This window comes from Spinacia oleracea, chromosome 1, assembly GCF_020520425.1.
Source record: "Spinacia oleracea cultivar Varoflay chromosome 1, BTI_SOV_V1, whole genome shotgun sequence".
Taxonomy (NCBI): Eukaryota; Viridiplantae; Streptophyta; class Magnoliopsida; order Caryophyllales; family Amaranthaceae; genus Spinacia; species Spinacia oleracea.
This window is the reverse complement of record NC_079487.1, coordinates 70791967-70813283: the sequence shown is the minus strand read 5'-3', so window position 1 is coordinate 70813283 and position 21317 is coordinate 70791967.

Below are 21317 nucleotides of genomic sequence, written 5' to 3'. Positions count from 1 at the left end.
AAAGGCTGCCTCCTGATTTTTTGTTGTTGTTGTGCTCTACTGCTGCTGTGATGACTGCTCTGCTGCTTGCTGTTAAGTTATGATACATATAAACGAATATAAATCATGCGGAAAAAACCATGAACGCCAGGATTCCAAATTAATTGCCACATAACAATTAGCATAATTAGGATGCATACTCTTTGTAGCGTGCCCTCCCTTGCTGCGCCCGAACCGAACAAGAACAAGTCTTTGAGGACTCCAAGTGTCGTCCCTCCGTAGAAAGCCCACAACACGTCCGGATCCGCCTTAAGATTGACAAACTAGAATCGCCCTTAAGGTACTAAAATATTCGACTATTATGGGCAAGTGTATGACTGAATTTTTGCTCAAATTCTTACCTTTGAATATTTCAAAACTCGTTATAAATTATGAGCCTTGATTTCATATTTGTAGGCCATGGAATAAGAAATCGAATCCTACTAGAATACGAATTAATTAACTTCGAATCCTAGCAGAACTCTTATTTAATTAATTTATCTTTTTAGGATTAGGAAATTTAATCATCAAACGAATCCTATACGCTTTAGGTTTCGTATGTGAACACAAACACACATGCACGCACAACAGCCCACGAGGGGCGCCATGCGCGCGCGCGCGCGAAGCCTAAGCGACGCAGCCCACTCGGCCACGAAGCCCACGAGCTGCCTGCCCCTTTGGCGCGCGTTGGGCCTGCCTTGCGGTGGGTCTGGCGCAGCCTTGGGCTGGGCGTGTGTGGCGCGCTATTTCCTTGCTGGACGCGGGCCTGGCTTCGTTGCTGGGCCTTCGTCTAGCAAGCTCGTCCGATGCTAATTCATACGATGCGCTTCCGATTAATTTCCCGATTCCGGAATTCATTTCCGATACGAACAATATTTAACATTTTCGATTCCGAAATTAATTTCCGTCTCGAACAAATATTTAATATTTCCGTTTCCGGAATTATTTTCCGATTCCGATAATATTTCCGATTCTGACAATATTTCCGTTTCCGGCAATATTTCCGATTCCGGCAATATTTCCATTTCCGATAATATTTTCCGATACGTACCATGTTTCCATTTCCGGCAACATCTACGACTTGGATAATATTTATATTTCCGATACGATCCATATTTCCGTTTCCGGCAATATCATCGTTTCCGGAGTATTCATTTACTTGCCTTTGACGATCTCAGCTCCCACTGAAACTAAGATTCGTCGATTCCGAATATTGGTTAGATAGAGTATTTAATGCCATTAAATACTTGATCCGTTTACGTACTATTTGTGTGACCCTACGGGTTCAGTCAAGAGTAAGCTGTGGATTAATATCACTAATTTGCTTGAACTGAAGCGGCCTCTAGCCAGGCATACAGTTCACTTGATCTCACTGAATTATTAACTTGCAGAATTAATACTGAACCGCATTTATTACACTTATCATTAAATGCATACTTGGACCAAGGGCATTATTTCCTTCAGTCTCCCACTTGTCCTTAGGGACAAGTGTGCATTTCCTATTTCCTTTGTCACTCGATGCTTGCTCTTGAACATAAGGTAAGAGTTGTCATCCTTATTATGTCCAGAGGTGTTTCTCGGTTTCGGAGTTCAACTGATCAAATAAACAGATAATCATAGCCTATGATTCATCTGAGCACGGCCATGCATTTTACATTTTCTAGCTCTCCGAGTGGCCTTGTACAACTTTCAGCATCTCATCCCGGTTTATGGGAGGATAATCCCAATCTTGCGATCTTGAGATTAGACTTCGTTTGATAGGTGATTACCTGAGCGTTGCCTTTATAGCCTCCTTTTACGGTGCGACGGTTGACAACGTCAAAGTAAGCAGTTCTCAAACAAGTAATCTCAAATCACTCAGGTATTGAAGATTAGTGTCTAATAATTTTAATGAAATTTACTTATGACAGGTTTTCATCTCTTACAGTAAAGTTTCATAGGTCTTTCCGATACTAGTCTTCCCAAAGTAAGTATCTATGAAAATGATTACGACATTGCCATGTCCACATAGTTCAAGAAATAGAACTACTAGTCACCTTGCACTCTGACCAGGGACCATTTTCAACTTTTGACATTCAAGTTCACTTGATAGACATTTCTTAGTCACAGGACTGGTCCTGACAGTCTATCTTGAATATATCGTCAAATTAAAGGGACACATCATTTAATAAACCACAAATTAAATGGAAAAATGAATTCTATTCATTAATGTGAATGATTAATCAATAATGTTTTACAAAGTATTAAACTCTAAAACTTTAAAACATTAAATAAGGACATCAAAGCCATTCTCCAACATGCTTGATTCATATAGCTGCAGTGTGCGAGTTGTGCTTCGCCTGCGGCAGAGGTTTAGTTAATGGATCTGAGATGTTGTCATCAGTTCCAATCTTGCTTTTCTCGACTTCTTTTCTTTCAACGAACTCTGGTAGATGGTGAAATCTACGAAGTACATGTTTGACTCTTTGATGGTGCCTAGGCTCCTTTGCCTATGCAATAGCTCTATTATTATCACAATACAGAGCTATTGGTCCTTTAATGGAGGGGACTACAACAAGTTCACCTATGAACTTCCTTAGCCATATAGATTCCTTTGCTGCTTCATGTGCAGCAATGTACTCCGCTTCAGTTGTAGAATCCGCAATGGTGCTCTGCTTAGCACTTTTCCAGCTTACTGCACCTCCGTTGAGGCAGAAGACAAACCCAGACTGTGATTTGAAATCATCTTTGTCGGTTTGGAAACTTGCGTCCATATAGCCTTTAAGAATTAATTCATCATCTCCACCATAGACCAGGAAGTCATCTTTGTGCCTTTTCAGGTACTTCAGAATGTTCTTGGCAGCAGTCCAATGTGCCTCTCCTGGGTCTGACTGGTATTTGCTCGTAGCACTGAGTGCATACGCAACATCTGGGCGTGTACATATCATAGCATACATTATTGAACCAATCAATGATGCATATGGAATCCCACTCATTCGTCTACGCTCATGTAGTGTTTTTGGGCACTTAGTCTTGCTTAGAGTCATTCCATGAGACATGGGTAGGTAGCCTCACTTGGAGTCTGCCATTTTGAACCTTTCAAGCACCTTATTGATATAAGTGCTTTGACTGAGTCCAATCATCTTCTTAGATCTATCTCTGTAAATCTTGATGCCCAGTATGTACTGTGCTTCTCCTAGATCCTTCATCGAAAAACATTTCCCAAGCCAAATCTTGACAAAGTTCAACATAGGAATGTCATTTCCGATAAGTAATATATCGTCGACATATAATACTAGAAAAGCAGTTTTGTTCCCACTGACCTTCTTGTATACACAAGATTCGTTAGCGTTCTTGATGAAACCAAAGTCACTGACTGCTTCATGAAAACGTATATTCCAGCTCCTTGATGCTTGCTTCAATCCGTAGATTGATTTCATAAGCTTGCATACCTTTTTAGCATTCTTTGGATCCTAAAAACCCTCAGGATGTGTCATAAACACAGTTTCTGTTAAAATGCCGTTTAAGAAAGCGGTTTTGACATCCATCTGCCATATTTCGTAATCGTAATATGCAGCGATTGCTAACAATATCCGAATAGACTTTAGCATTGGAACTGGTGAAAATGTTTCATCGTAATCCACACCGTGGAATTGCCTGTAACCTTTTGCAAACAATCTAGCTTTGAAAACTTCAAGTTTCCCATCCTTGTCCTTTTTCAGTTTGAAAACCCATTTGCTTCCTATGGCTTGGTAGTCATCTGGCAAATCGACCAAATCCCAAATTTGGTTTTCAGACATGGAGTCTAAGTCATATTGCATGGCTGCTTGCCATTGCTTAGAGCTAGGGCTCGTCATAGCTTGTTTGTAAGTCGCAGGTTCATCACTTTCAAGTAATAGAACGTCACAGCTCTCGTTCGTCAAAATACCTAAGTACCTTTCCGGTTGAGATGTATATCTCTGCGATATACGCGGGGTTACATTTCTAGATGGTCCATGATTCTCACCAGATTCTTCTAAAGATCTTTGAGTTTCATCCTGAATGTCATCTTGAGCATTCTCTAGAGTTTGTTGTTCGACTCCAATTTCTTCGAGGTCTACTTTTCTCCCACTTGTCATTTTGGAAATGTGATCTCTTTCCAAAAAGATACCATCTCGAGCAACAAACACCTTGTTCTCAGATGTATTGTAGAAGTAATACCCCTTTGTTTCCTTTGGATAGCCCACAAGGATACATTTGTCAGATTTTAGATGAATTTTGTGTGAAGTTAATCGTTTGACGTATACTTCACATCCCCAAATCTTAAGAAAAGACACTTTTGGAGGCTTTCCAAACCATAACTCATATGGAGTCTTTTCAACAGCTTTAGACGGAGCTCTATTTATAGTGAGTGCAGCTGTATTTAGTGCATGTCCCCAAAATTCTATTGGAAGTTCGGCCTGACCCATCATTGATCTAACCATGTCTAGCAAGGTTCTATTCCTCCGTTCCGACACACCGTTCCATTGTGATGTTCCAAGAGGAGTCAATTCTGATAGAATTCCACATTCTTTCAGATGGTCATCAAATTCATAGCTCCGATATTCACCGCCTCTGTCAGACAGCAATGCCTTAATCTTCTTTCCTAATTTATTCTCTACTTCACTCTGAAATTCCTTGAATTTGTCAAAGGATTCAGACTTATGCTTCATTAGGTAGACATAACCATATCTACTGAAGTTATCAGTGAAAGTGATAAAGTAGCTGAAACCACCTCTAGCATTTGTACTCATTGGTCCACATACATCTGTATGGATTAAACCCAATAGTTCAGTTTCTCTTTCTCCAACTTTAGAGAAAGGTTGCTTTGTCATTTTGCCAAGTAAACATGATTTGCACTTACCATAATCCTCTAAGTCAAATGGTTCTAGAATTCCTTCCTTTTGAAGTCTTTCTACGCGTTTCAAGTTAATATGGCCTAATCGACAATGCCACAGATATGTGAGATCTGAATCATCCTTTTTGGCCTTTTTGGTATTTATGTTATAAACTTGTTTGTCGTGATCTAATAAATAAAGTCCATTGAATAATCTAGCAGATCCATAAAACATCTCTTTAAAATAAAACGAACAACTATTGTCTTTTATTAAAAAGGAAAATCCCTTAGCATCTAAGCAAGAAACAGAAATGATGTTTTTAGTAAGACTTGGATCATGGAAACAGTCTTCCAGTTCCAAAACTAGCCCAGAGGGCAACGACAAATAATAAGTTCCTACAGCTAATGCAGCAATCCTTGCTCCATTTCCCACTCGTAGGTCGACTTCACCCTTGCTTAACCTTCTACTTCTTCTTAGTCCCTGCGAATTGGAACATAAGTGTGAGCCACAACCTGTATCTAATACCCAAGAAGTTGAATTAGCAAGTATACAGTCTATAACGAAAATACCTGAAGATGGAACGACTGTTCCGTTCTTCTGATCTTCCTTAAGCTTCAAGCAATCTCTCTTCTAATGCCCCTTCTTCTTGCAGTAGAAGCATTCAGATTCAGAAGTGGGTTGGCTCACCTTCTTCTTTTCAGATTTGGTGCCGCCTGGTTGCTTAGTCTGGATGGCCTTGTTGCCACCTTAGCATTCCTCTTCTTTCCAGATTTCTTGAACTTGCCCCCACGCACCATAAGCACATCTTGCTTATCACTTTTGAGCGTTTTTTCAGCGGTCTTCAGCATACCGTGAAGCTCAGTGAGCGTTTTGTCCAGACTATTCATACTGTAGTTCAGCTTGAACTGAGCATACCCGCTATGAAGAGAATGGAGGATGGTGTCTACAGCTATTTCCTGAGAGAATTGCTGATCCAGCCGACTCATATTCTCAATGAGTCCAATCATTTTGAGAAAATGTGGACTTACGGGCTCGCCTTTCTTAAGCTTGGTCTCAAGAATTTTCCTATGAGTCTCGAATATTTCAACTCGAGCCAGATCTTGGAACATGTTCTTTAACTCACTGATGATCGTGAAAGCATCTGAGTTGATGAACGTTTTCTGTAGATCTGCACTCATGGTTGCAAGCATTAGACATTTCACATCCTTGTTGGCATCAATCCAACGATTGAGGGCTGCCTGAGTGACCCCGTCGCCAGCGGCTTCGGGCATCGCCTCTTCCAGGACATACTCCTTTTCTTCCTGCATAAGAACTATTTGCAAGTTCCTTTGCCAGTCATGGAAGTTCTTCCCGTTCAACTTCTCCTTTTCGAGAATTGATCGGATGTTGAATGAATTGGTGTTTGCCATAATTAAAACTACAATTGAAAAAAGAATAAACAAATAAATAACCATTCACAGTTTCTCTTAATAAACTTTAAATTCTAGCATACACGCATAATTTATCATTTATTAAGCATTTTATTTAAGTTATGTATTCCGGAAGGTGTGAATAAAATGATTCCAAGATCCTTAAATCATTGAAGAATTAAGCACGTTATGTATTTAGACTCAATTCTAAAATATTTTAGGTAAGCAAAGCCTTTGCTAATAGTCTAGAAACTACTCTTGGTTGATAGGTACGTCTAAGAACTTATTAGGTAAACCTATCGCATTTGCCACGACATAAAAGGACTCCTTACTTATATCGTTGAGTTTCACCAAAACTAACATGTACTCACAATATTTGTGTACCTTACCCCTTTAGAATCAATAAGTAACACCTCGCTATGGCGGAAAACTATTACTAATATTGATGTAAAGGTTATCCAAGTAAGTGTTATTTTGGCATGGCACCTTTTAACTCAATTTTTAAGTTTGGAACTTAAGGCTCTTACTATGTTGGTTAGATTTTAAGTGAACTAAAATCCTTAATCATGCAACATAATCAAGCGACAATCTCATGCATAATTAAGACATATTTAAAGCAATAAATAACTTAGAACATGCATAAGATATAAATGTGATCTAGTATGGCCCGACTTCATCTTGAAGCTTCAACTTCAAAGCCCGTCTTGGAAAATGGATTGGAAACTCCAAAGTCCGTCTTGAAAATCTCCGTGGGAGGCGCCATTTTCTTCAAATAGGATAAGCTATAATTAAACTAATTACAACTATTTGATGGTACGCAGAACATATTTAAAAGCAATAAAATTTGGTACTTTAGATCAATATTACATTCAAATTAATGGTACGCAGACCATATTTACTATCCTATTTGGGCCATACTAGTCACTTTTCAATAACCTGCAAAACAGTACATATACAATATATACCATTCACCCATTCATTATCATGAATGGCCCACATAGCTGGTTAGTAGAACATGTTATGCATCACATAAATATTTGCAGCAATTAATCAAGGGCACCAATAATCTACCAATTATCCATTCCTTATTAATTCTAATCAAGTTGTTTAACCTTAAATGAATGTAGACCTAATCAAGAGTTTATGACTAAAATGATCCCACTTAAACCAATAAATTCACATGCTTTACTAATTTTAAACATAAAAATGTATTTCCTAGTCTAACCGGAAACATACAATTTTAATTAAAATTTAAAGCTCATATAAATTTATAATTGAATCCATTTAATTTATTTTCAGTTGAATTAATTGAATTTAAATTAATTCAAGGTTTTAATTTTAGTAAAATAATTAGTATAAATAAATTTATAATAATTAGATTATTCAAAATTAAATTCCGAGAAAACAATTACGAATTTTAAAATTAATTAAAATCGTTTCCGAACTGAAAATTTAAAATTAAAATCAAAACGCATCAATCGTAACAAGACGAGGCACTTGGGCTTGCATCCAAGCCCCGTCGAGTGCACGAGGCAGCAGCGCCCCTCGACTGATCGTATGGCATCACACGAGCAGGCCACACGCAACGCAGCAAGCCCAGGCCACGTTGCGCGCACCTTGCCTCACTCGACGCGTCTGGTTGCTTCGCTGGGCGCAGCAAGCTCGCTGCCCACACGGGACTGCTCGCCTAGCTCACGCCAATGCCCATCTCCTATCGCCCACTCGCCCACGCTGCACACAACACTTGAGACAAGGGCAACGTGATGCCTTGTGCTCGTGTGCCATGGCCCTTGCTCGCTGCATTGTACCGCATGGGCGACGAGCTCCGTTGCTCGTCGTCGTATGCCCGCACTATACAACACCCCTTAAGGGTAACACGTAGTGTAACACCCTAATAATTCCTTGCTTTTATAAAATCATTTTCCAACTTAAAATAAAGGAATTACTAAAGCATTACCGCCATCGTGATAACGGTTAAGGCTATTACCAGAATTACGCAGCGGAATTTAATGTCAACTAACTTTTAAAAACATAATTAATGAAATATCGAGGCCTCCTACAATTTGGAACCATTGTGGCCCAAAACCCAAAACATAAATAGTTCAAACATTTCAAACATAATTAAAGTATTATTAAATGGTTCGAAATACGAAAACATGCAACTCTCTCGATCATCCCAAGCCACATGATTCCGATCTACCAACCTGCTATATTATTCTACTCCCCATCAATGCAAGTGCAAATGATGGATCATCATAGGGTCATAAAGGCAAAGGCCATGACCAAAACACACAAAGCACGTAGTCAGCAAAAGCTGAGTACTTACAAGAATAGAGTGAAATGAAACTAAAACATGCATCACTCACTAAGTACTAATCAACATGCAAAAGCCATATAATAATTAACAAACAAATCATGAATACAAGACTCGACTCTTGACTCACAATTTAATTAGAATAAGCTTCGAATGGGCCAAAAGAATATTCCATAAAGGAAAGGTGATGGGAGCCAACCATACACCAAATAATAATAATAAATTCGGGCCATACCGAGTGTCGGACCATACCGACGGAATTCCTGCACATAATATAAATGAAACAACGTCTTGTATCATTAGTAAGAGTACGAGCTTTCCGGCAAGACCCCCCCCATTGTTCATACTCAAGGTATATACGTTCCAAGAGTTTTGAAGCTTGTTCCGGTTGCACTTTACGTTTATTAATATTTTATTTAAGGGTGAACTCAAGACTTACCAACATGCACACATACAATTAATAAACAACAACCAAGACTATCTTATTTTAATGCTTTAGGACTTGTGATCAATCAAAGCAAGAAACTTGTGGAATTACAACCATGTTCCTCCTCACCAAAGTGAGACTCCACATCATGCACATTAGCATGAGGGTTGTGCCCTTGCACGACAACTTCTAATTCATTTCATACATAATATTCCCAACTGAACCGTACATGTGCGGTGGCTTACGTGAGCTAACCCTTCACATGTGGTAAAATAAATAGTACAACGAGGTACGAATAAGTGGCTCAAAGTATGCTAGACATCCCGTACAATAGCATACAAATAAATAATTCATCCCTTGCATGTGAAACAAACCATACATGCATAAATATTGAACAACATGATTGACAATGAAATCCATACTCATAATAATTTCAACATGCTTGTTCAACAATTAATCCAACAACTCCAACATCATAAATCACATGCTCGTTCACCAAAATAAACATGATTCCTCATAATATAATTGACATCATCAACAATCATGTAATGTCATTGACAAAAGGTGTGGTCGCCCTAGACTTGTACGTACCTTGAATACCTAAGCGTAGGGGCCACTTTGCAGCAAGAAATCACCTCCTATCATCAAAATAATGAAACTTAAATTATTTTCATGTTCATTAAATTTCCAGCAACTTTATGAAATTTAAAACCTCATTTAAACTTTAGAATTCAATCGTTTTTCAATAATATAATCGTCTCAATTTGCAAAATCAATCCCTAGTACAAAAACATACTTTTTCCGCCTTTAAAAATCAATAAAAATCAACACTTTAAGCCTTTATTCAAATCTGAAAATATAATTGATTATCATAATTAAAATCATCACCTAATTATGCTAATCAATTGACTCATTAGTTCTAGGTTAAAACCCTAACTTGAAAATCCCAATAAAACTAGTTTATTATTATAAAAATCAATGCTTTATTCAATAAATAAATCTGAAAATTCATCCTTTAATAATTAAAACAAACCTAATAAATCACAACACGCAAATCCTCAAACCACGGTATTCATAACCGGTTCCCAACATTTTAATTACTCAAAACAATATTAATATTATAATTTAAAATACGGAATTTAAATAGAATAGGTAAAAAAGAAGAGAATTATACCAATCCGGCCTATAGCACGGAACAACCACGAATTAGATTGATTGGGCGAAAGATTGAACAAGAACGAACACACACACACAACGCACAACTCGTGTGCGTGTGTGCGCAGCGACGAAGGGGGATACAGCAGGGCCGCGCGCGGGCTGGATGCTGTGCGCGAGAGACGAGAGCGAGTGAGCGAGAGTGTGGGCGTGCGAGGAGGGCGAGGCACGCAGCAGCGTGCAGCACTGCTGGGCGCGGAACGAGAGAGGAAGAGAGGGAGTGCTGGGCGCTGGGCGCGACAACACGCGAGGGCACAAGGGGCAGCGTGCGCTGGGGCGTGAGGCCGAGCAGCACGAGGGCACAACAGCACGAAGGCACGAGCACGGGGCTGCGTGCGTGCAGGCTTGCGGACGAGAGAGAGGAGAGGGAGTTGGAGTGATGGGCAAGCAAAGCAAAAGAGAGGGTTTATGAGATTTTAGGGGTTCAATTAATGATGAGGAGTCCTATTTATAGGCTCCTTATTTTTAATGGGCTAGGCTTAGGGAATTAGGTTTGGGCTTAGCAATTAATGATTGGGCTAGCCAAGAGCTTGGAATTAAATTCTTTTGATTGGGCTCGTTTAATAAAACGAATCGGACTTTTTATTTAAAACCCGAAGCCTTAAAAAAATCATTTGCAACCCATTTAATTTCCCGACTCAAAAATTAAATTTGTTTCGTAATTAATTAAAATAATAAATATTCTAATTAATTAAAATACATTAAATAAAATACATTTAAATATTATTTAAATGCTAATAAATCGTAAAATGCTTTATAAATATCATAAAAATACGAGGTATTACAGTCTACCCTCCTTAAAAGAAGTTTCGTCCCGAAACTTGGGTTCGGAAATCAAAATTCAACTCAAAACTTGAGACTTTCTGAGACTTTCAATGCGTTCATTTGCAAAAAAAATTAAGTTACGTTGCTGTACTCTTTACGTGATTAAACAGGACAATAATAAGTGCAAATTCAATAGAAAGCACTAAATTGAGCATGAAATAGGGGAAAACAAGGTAAAAAGCGCGAAATTCTTCCGCACTCTACCCCCCTTAAAAGACACGAGTTACGACCCCGTAACTCAACTAACCTCGGGAAAAAGCTCGGGATATTTCTTTCTCATTTCGTCCTCCGCTTCCCAAGTAGCTTCCTCGGATTCTTGGTTAGACCACAACACTTTGACAATTTTCACATCTTTAGTACGCGTACTACGCACTTTGCTATCAAGGATTTTGACAGGTCTTTCCTCAAAAGTTAGACTTTGGTCTAATTCTATGGTCTCCGGTTGCAACACATGCGACTTATCCGGGATATATTTCCTTAACTGAGATATGTGGAACACATTATGCACTCTATGCAAGTCCATAGGCAAGGCTAGTCTATAAGCTACCTTTCCGATTCTTTCTAATATCTCATATGGGCCTATGTACTTAGGGCTTAACTTCCCTTTCTTTCCAAATCTCATGACACCTTTCATTGGTGACACTTTGAGTAACACTTTATCACCTATATTGACCTCTTCATCCCTACGTTTCAAGTCTGCATAACTCTTTTGGCGATCTTGCGCCGCTTGAATCTTTGATTGGATGGTTCGGATTTGGTTCATGGTGTCCTCTATCATTTGAGGTCCCAACACTACGGTTTCACTAATATCGTTCCAGCAAAGTGGACTTCTACACTTTTGTCCATACAGAGCCTCAAATGGTGCCATTCCAATGCTAGCATGATAGTTATTGTTATAGGAAAACTCAATCAAATCTAGGCTATCTTCCCAACTTCCTTGGAAATCAATAACGCATGCCCGAAGCATGTCCTCCAGGGTTTGGATAGTCCTTTCAGTTTGTCCATCCGTGGCTGGGTGGAAGGCTGTACTCATTTTCAATGTCGTACCAAAGCTCTTCTTCACACTTTTCCAGAAATTCGAAAGAAACCTTGAATCCCTATCTGACACGATATCCTTAGGAACTCCATGTAACCTCACAACATTCTTAATGTAAGCTTTAGCAAGTTGTTCCATTTTCCAGGTTTCCTTCATTGGTATAAACACTCTTGACTTAGTCAACCTATCTACCACAACCCAAATTGTATCATTCCCAGTCTTTGACTTAGGTAAACAAGTGACGAAGTCCATAGAAATACAGTCCCATTTCCAGCTTGGAATCTCTAAAGGTTGGACCTTTCCTTGAGTTCTCCTGTGCTCTATTTTAACCTTCTGACAAGTCAGACATTTAGCCACAAATTCAGCCACTTCGTTCTTCATCCTTGGCCACCAATAGACCTTTTTCAAGTCCTTATACAACTTGTCACCACCTGGGTGCACAGAATATAGCGTATTATGCCCTTCTTTCATCAATTTGTCTTTCAATTCTCCACACTTTTGAGGCACGCACCACCTGCCTTTGTACCTCAAACTTCCATCATCATGGATTCGGAATTCTAACTCCTTACCTTGCGAAATCTTTTCCTTGATTTGCTCCAACTTTACATCACCAACTTGATTTTCCTTAACCTCATCAAATATTGACGGCTGGATGGTTAAGGCATTCATCATTCCTTCAAGGCCCTCACCACTCACTATTTCAAGGTTCAAATGCTGCATGTCCTTACACAGCTCGTTAGCAACTACTAACGCATTAATACTATGACTTGATTTCCATCTCAAGGCATCCGCAACTACATTGGATTTTTCTTTATGGTACTGGATATCCAAATCATAGTCCTTAATTAACTCCAACCACCTTCGTTGGCGCATATTCAGGTCCTTCCGTGTCAAGATGTACCTTAAACTCGTGTGATCCGTAAATATCCTACACTTCACACCATACAGATAGTGTCTCCATATCTTCAATGCAAACACTATAGCAGCCAGCTCTAAATCATGGGTAGGGTAATTGGATTCATATGGCTTCCATTGCCTTGACGCATACGCAATAACCTTCCCGTTCTGCATCAATACACACCCTAAACCATTCTTAGAGGCATCACTATACACATCATATGCACCACTTTCATCTCGTAAGGTTAACATTAGCGCGGTTTCAATCGCGTCTTTAAGGCTTGGAATGCTTCCTCACACTGGTCACTCCATTCAAACTTTGCTTCCTTCTTCATCAAGGTAGTCATGGGCTTGGCTATCCTAGAGAAGTCTTGCACAAAGCGCCTATAGTAGCCAGCTAATCCCAGAAAACTACGAATGTCAGTCACACTCTTGGGTGTAGGCCATTCACTAACAGCTTTGATGTTAGTAGGGTCAACTGCCACTCCTTCTTTAGATACAAAATGTCCCAAAAATGCAACTCTTTCCAACCAAAACTCACACTTTGAGAACTTAGCATACAACTGGTTATCTCTCAAGGTACTCAACACAGATCTCAAGTGTTCCGCGTGATCCTCTTCACTCTTAGAATACACTAGGATGTCATCTATGAAAACCACTATAAACTTGTCCAAATAGGCATGGAATACATGGTTCATTAAGTCCATAAATATTGCAGGGGCATTGGTTAACCCAAAAGGCATAACAGTGAACTCATAATGTCCGTATCTAGTCCTGAATGCGGTCTTTGGTATGTCGTGATCAGCGATTCTCAATTGATGATAACCCGAACGCAAATCGATCTTTGAAAAGATTCCAGCTCCTTTCAGTTGGTCAAATAGGTCTTCTATCCTAGGTAATGGATACTTGTTCTTGATCGTGACCTTATTGAGCTCCCTGTAGTCTATACAGAGCCTCATACTTCCATCCTTTTTCTTCCCAAACAACACTGGTGCTTCCCAAGGCGACTCACTTGGCCTAATGTAACCTTTCTCCAATAGATCCTCTAGTTGGCCTTTTAACTCATTCATTTCTGCTGGAGCCATTCGATAAGGTGCTTTTGAAATAGGGGAGGTTCCAAGAACTAAATCTATGGTAAAGTCAATAGGTCGATTGGGAGGCATCCCCGGGATCTCTTTTGGAAATACATCAAGGAATTCATTAACTACTGCAATATCTTCAGGCTGATCCTTGACCACATGCTCTAGGTTCCTCACATTACATAAGAAGGCTGGGTTCCCTTTTCCGACTAGCTTCACGAGTTCCATTGCCGTGATGATTCCTATGTTCTTAGGCTTACCAAAATGACGATATGACACTACTTTGCCTAGGCTAGACCTCAAGTAAACCTTCTGCTTCTCACAATCTATTTTGGCTTTGAACATGGCCAACCAATCCATTCCTAGAATTACATCTAGCTCTCCTAACTCAAACTCGATTAGGTTAAATAAGAACACGGTCTTGGCTATGGTCAAAGGCACATCTCTATGGATTTTGGTACACTTCACTATACTACCAGTAGGTATGACTATAGGTACTTCAATTGTCTCAGGCTCTTTCCACCCTAGTTTCCCCAAAGCATCTACTGATATAAAAGATTAAGTCGCACCAGAATCAAATAGAACTTTAACTAAAACGAAATTAATAGAAAAAGTACCCGCTATGACGTCAGAGGAAGTTTCCGCTTCTTGCCTATATATCACATTCAACTTTCCTTGGGCAACTCCTTTGTTATAGCCACCTCAATTGGTGTTCCCATTGTTGTTTCGGTTCCCATTCTGCTGTTGGTTTCCTCTAGGCTTTCCATGGTTCTGGTGATTGCCATTGCTATCGCCATTGTTATTGCCATTGTTACCACCTTGGTAGTTCCTTTAGTTTCCACCTCCATTTCCCCCATTCCAGTTCTGATTGTTCCGATTATTGCCTTGGTGGTTACCTTGGTTAGGCTTTCCATTCTTAGAATAGCATTCATACTCCCTATGGCCTAACTTCTGACAGAATCTACAAGTCACTAAGTTTCCATCACAATCCTTTCCAGGGTGATTCATATTACAGAGCCTACATTCGTAGGTCCGTACTCCATTCCTTCCAGACTGATTTCCACCACCTTGGTTGTTGCGATTACCCCCATTCTTGGCCCTAAACTGAAAATTCCCATTTCCTTTGTGCTTCTTAAAATTCGCCTGATTTTGATGGTTATTCCCTTGATTCGAGCTTCCGCCATCCTTTCTCTTTTAAGCACTACCATTCTTCCTTTGTTGTAACCCATACAGGTGATCAGCTTTCCCGTACAGGGTATCTAATGAGGTAAAGGTCTCTCCAGACAACAACAGCTGTAAGTCCATGGTCAAACCATTCTCAAATCTTTGAGCCCTGAGCTCTTCCGTTGCCACTACTTCAGGTGCAAACCTAGACAACTCTATAAACTTAGAATAGTATTCCGTCACAGACAGACCCCCCATTTTGAGTTCAATGAACTCCTGCGCCTTTTGCTTCTTCAGATAAGGTGGGTAAAACTTGTTCCTTAGTGCAGTTTTGAATGCTTCCCACCCAAAGTTAGGTGTGGCTCTAAGGGTATTCTCACATCGTTGCCACCATAAATCAGCTTCACCTCTCAGGTAGTACAGAGCACTGTTCACCCTAAGGTTTTCGGGGCAATTCACAGCTACAATGAGCTTATCAAACTCTCTCAACCAGTTTTCAAGCACACTTAGTTCAATCTCTCTGCTATAGAGTGGAGGCTTGCTTTGAGCTATTTTCTTAAACATTTCCCCAGCCGGATCATGCACTGGGTTGGCTCTAGTTTTAGCTAGGTCTCGAACTACCTCAGCTAGTTGTCTAACCACTTCTAAAATTTCTTGGTTAGCTATATCCCTTCTCCTGAATAAAATGAAAAGGCTAACTTTAATATTGGTTGGACATGACATTCCTAAGGCACTAGTTCGACAACGAACCTACTCACAACAAGAACACGTTTAGGCACAACCTAAGGGAAGAGTTGACGCCATTCTTGGGCCTTCTCACCCCACTATTCATGCAAGTAAATTTAGATGGTTGCTCCTAGACCACCTTGCACATAAAATTTCATTGAAGAAATAACAATTAATCCCTTTGCGATACCCACAAGACTTAGAATGGAGAATTGAACCTAAAGGATAACGAAAAGGAAATTCTATTCTTTTATTAAAACTCCAATGAATAAGTCTTACATCCACTAATGCCATAACATTTATTCTCCAACTATAATAAAACTAAAACCATAAATAGTATCTTTGCCACTTTATTAATCAACGAAAAATAAAACTAAGGATTACATTTCTCTAGAGACTAACGTCATCACGACGATCATTTCTTTCCTTGTATTGCTCTGGAGTAAATTCTTGATCATTAGGATCATCCAAGTCTTCTTCCGGATCCGAGTCTTCATCCATAGCCTCATCATTTTGCTGTGGCTCACTATCAACCACATTGTTCTCTTCAAGCTCATCTTCAGATCCACTGGATATCTCAATGGTTGGTTCAGGAACTATAGGGTTAGGATTTTCAATCTCTACCACATCATCATCACTATCCTCCTCAACCTCACTAGCTTGCTCATCATGGATCATGTCATCCTCACCATCACTTTCTATTCCTCCATAGGCCATACCTAGACCCGCAGAATACTTCCCATCCTCATAGCTATTTTCCGCAACCTCTAAGATAGTAGCAAGAACCGCAGAATCATACTTCCACCTACCATCACTAGTCCCATATTTGTACCAATTAGGGGTACCATCACCAAAATGCATGTCACTGAACTTGTTCTTGAGGTCTATGTAAGGGTTCTTCTGGGGTAAACAATGTATAACCATACTAGCCATCATATCTTTGTGCCTAAGGTGGGGCATATTCTTGGTCGAAGCCAAATAGTCACAAGCCAACACGATCTTCTGAACATACGTGCGAGGAGTCTCATTATCCATCTTCTCGAAGTATCCTAGACTGGTGAACTTAGAAGGTAGCATCCTTAATTCCTGAAAATTCACAACTAAAAAGTCTTACTAACGCGTTTCCATAGGAGTTCCAACCCCAAAAGGATACAATAAATAGTTCGTGGAGCCATACAATTTTCAATGCACAAATATATGCTCAACATGAAATATGATGCACTTAATCACAATAAGCAAGATAAAACATGGTTAGAACATATACATGGCAATTAATAATCCACATAATCACATAAAATGCATACTTAAACTAATATGCCCTTCTTAGTCTACTCATTTCTCACTTGAAAATAATATTAATTTTCGAAATTAATTAAGAAATAACTCTTAACTTAGTTGAAATTATTTAAATTAAAATCGAAAATTATTAAGAATTATTGGTTAATTGAATAAATAAATAAATAAATTTCGGATAATTAAAAATAAAAAGAAATCTGAAAAAAAAAATTAAATAAAAATTCGAAAAAATGATATTCGAATAATAATAAATAAATAAATAATAAAATAAAATAAATAAATAATTCGGATATTTTAAGAAAATCCGAAAATAATAAAATTTATTCGAAATTTTCGAGTGAAATAAAAAAATATTTCGGAAATTTTTAATTAAATTAAATAATAACCCAACTTTTCAACTTATTTCAAACGACCCAAAATAGTTGATATTTGACCTTTAAAATATTGAGTACTGAAAATAATATGTTTTGACTTTAGGAAAATAATATTTAAAAATCTTAAAGTTTCGCATTAGTATCCGATTACCACTTTGTAGTATTGATTACTACAAAGAAGGAATGAAACTAAGCTCTAGTATACCACTTTGTAACACCCTAATAATTCCTTGCTTTTATAAAATCATTTTCCAACTTAAAATAAAGGAATTACTAAAGCATTACCGCCACCGTGATAACGCTTAAGGCTATTACCAGAATTACGCAGCGGAATTTAATGTCAACTAACTTTTAAAAACATAATTAATGAAATATCGAGGCCTCCTACAATTTGGAACCATAATGGCCCAAAACCCAAAACATAAATAGTTCAAACATTTCAAACATAATTAAAGTATTATTAAATGGTTCGAAATACGAAAACATGCAACTCTCTCGATCATCCCAAGCCACATGATTCCGATCTACCAACCTGCTATAATATTCTACTCCCCATCAATGCAAGTGCAAATGATGGATCATCATAGGGTCATTAAGGCAAAGGCCATGACCAAAACACACAAAGCACGTAGTCAGCAAAAGCTTAGTACTTACAAGAATAGAGTGAAATGAAACTAAAACATGGATCACTCACTAAGTACTATTCAACATGCAAAAGCCATATAATAATTAACAATCAAATCATGAATACAAGACTCGACTCTTGACTCACAATTTAATTAGAATAAGCTTCGAACGGGCCAAAATAATATTCCATAAAGGAAAGGTGATGGGAGCCAACCATACACCAAATAATAATAATAATAAATTCGGGCCATACCGAGTGTCGGGCCATACTGACGGAATTCCTAAGCATAATATAAATGAAACAACGTCTTGTATCATTAGTAGGAGTACGAGCTTTCCGGCAAGACTCCCCCCATTGTTCATACTCAAGGTATATACGTTCCAAGAGTTTTGAAGCTTGTTCCGGTTGCACTTTACGTTTATTAATATTTTATTTAAGGGTGAACTCAAGACTTACCAACATGCACACATACAATTAATAAACAACAACCAAGACTATCTTATTTTAATGCTTTAGGACTTGTGATCAATCAAAGCAAGACACTTGTGGAATTACTACCATGTTCCTCCTCACCAAAGTGAGACTCCACATCATGCACATTAGCATGAGGGTTGTGCCCTTGCACGACAAATCCTAATTCATTTCATACATAATATTCCCAACTGAACCCTACATGTGCGGTGGCTTACGTGAGCTAACCCTTCACATGTGGTAAAATAAATAGTACAACGAGGTACGAATAATTGGTTCAAAGAATGCTACACATCCCGTACAATAGCATACAAATAAATAATCCATCCCTTGCATGTGAAACAAACCATACATGCATAAATATTGAACAACATGATTGACAATGAAATCCATACTCATAATAATTTCAACATGCTTGTTCAACAATTAATCCAACAAATCCAACATCATAAATCACATGCTCGTTCACCAAAATAAACATGATTCCTCATAATATAATTCACATCATCAACAATCATGTAATGTCATTGACAAAAGGTGTGGTCGCCCTAGACTTGTACGTACCTTGAATACCTAAACGTAGGGGCCACTTTGCAATAACGAGCACTCAGCTAGAAATCACCTCCTATCATCAAAATAATGAAACTTAAATTATTTCCATGTTCATTAAATTTCCAGCAACTTTATAAAATTTAAAACCTCATTTAAACTTTAGAATTCAATCTTTTTTCAATAATATAATCGTTTCAATTTGCAAAATCAATCCCTTGTACAAAAACATACTTTTTCCGCCTTTAAAAATCAATAAAAATCAACACTTTAAGCCTTTATTCAAATATGAAAATATATTGATTATCATAATTAAAATAATCACCTAATCATGCTAATCAATTGACTCATTAGGTCTAGGTTAAAACCCTAACTTGAAAATCCCAATAAAACTAGTTTATTATCATAAAAATCAATGCTTTATTCAATAAACAAATTTGAAAATTCATCCTTTAGTAATTAAAACAAACCTAATAAATCACAACACGCAAATCCTCAAACTACGGTATTCATAACCGGTTCCCAGCATTTTAATTACTCAAAACAATATTAATATTATAATTTAAAATACGAAATTTAAATAGAATAGGTAAGGAAGAAGAGAATTATACCAATCCGGCCTATAGCACGGAACAACCACGAATTAGAGTGATTGGGCAAAAGATTGAACAAGAACGAACACACACACACAACGCACAACTCGTGTGTGTGTGTGCGCAGCGACGAAGGGGGACGCAGCAGGGCCGCGCACGGGCTAGGCGCTGCGCGCGAGAGACGAGAGCGAGTGAGCAAGAGTGTGGGCGTGCGAGGAGGGCGAGGCACGCAGCAGCGTGCAGCACTGCTGGGCGCGAAACGAGAGAGGGAGAGAGGGAGTGCTGGGCGCTGGGCGCGACAACGTGCGAGGGCACAAGGGGCAGCGCGCGCTGGGGTGTGAGGACGAGCAGCAAGAGGGCACAGCAGCACGAAGGCAAGAGCACAAGGCTGCGTGCGTGCGGGCGTGCAGACGAGAGAGAGGAGATGCAGTTCGAGTGATGGGCAAGCAAAGCAAAAGAGAGGGTTTATGAGATTTTAGGGGTTCAATTAATGATGAGGAGTCCTATTTATAGGCTCCTTATTTTTAATATGCTAGGCTTAGGGAATTAGGTTTGGGCTTAGCAATTAATGATTGGGCTAGCCAAGAGCTTGGAATTAAATTCTTTTGATTGGGCTCGTTTAATAAAACGAATTGGACTTTTTATTTAAAACCCGAAGCCTTAAAAAAATCATTTGCAACCCATTTAATTTCCCGACTCAAGAATTAAATTCGTTTCGTAATTAATTAAAATAATAAATATTCTAATTAATTAAAATACATTAAATAAAATACATTTAATTATTATTTAAATGCTAATAAATCGTAAAATGCTTTATAAATATAATAAAAATATACTTATAAATATTATAAAAATACGAGGTATTACACGTAGCGTCCATTGCTTTGTGCGTGCAAGTTTTATGAGCGAATTTCATAAAAATTAAAACTTTTATTTCAAAAATAATGACAAATTAATAAATCATATTAATTTCATAATTTTAGGGCGAAAAATCGAAAATTTATTAATCAATTAATTTCCGATTATCATGGATTCAAATCTAGGTCATAAAAATCTAAAATGTATCATAACTTAACAATTTTTATGGTGGTTTTTAATCATGGATACCTAATTAAATCGTGAATTAATTATGAAAATCAAATCAATTCTAAATTATTCGAATTTCAACAAATTAATTACAATTACAAATTAGGTTGTATAATTAACAAGCTTAGGCATTCAAATTTGTTAAACATATACAGTAGGTCAATCAAAAATTCATTTAACAACAAGAATCGCAAATATTCAATTTAACATCTTAAAATTACAAAGTTTTGCGTTCCAAAAACTAAAACGTCCGAAAAGTCATAGTTAGGCTTCTAATTTGGGAATTCTGCGTTCGGCCGAAAAATAATAATTTTGTCAAAATTTTAGAATGCCTTTTACATGCGCAATTGACACAAAAACCACTCGATTTCGTTG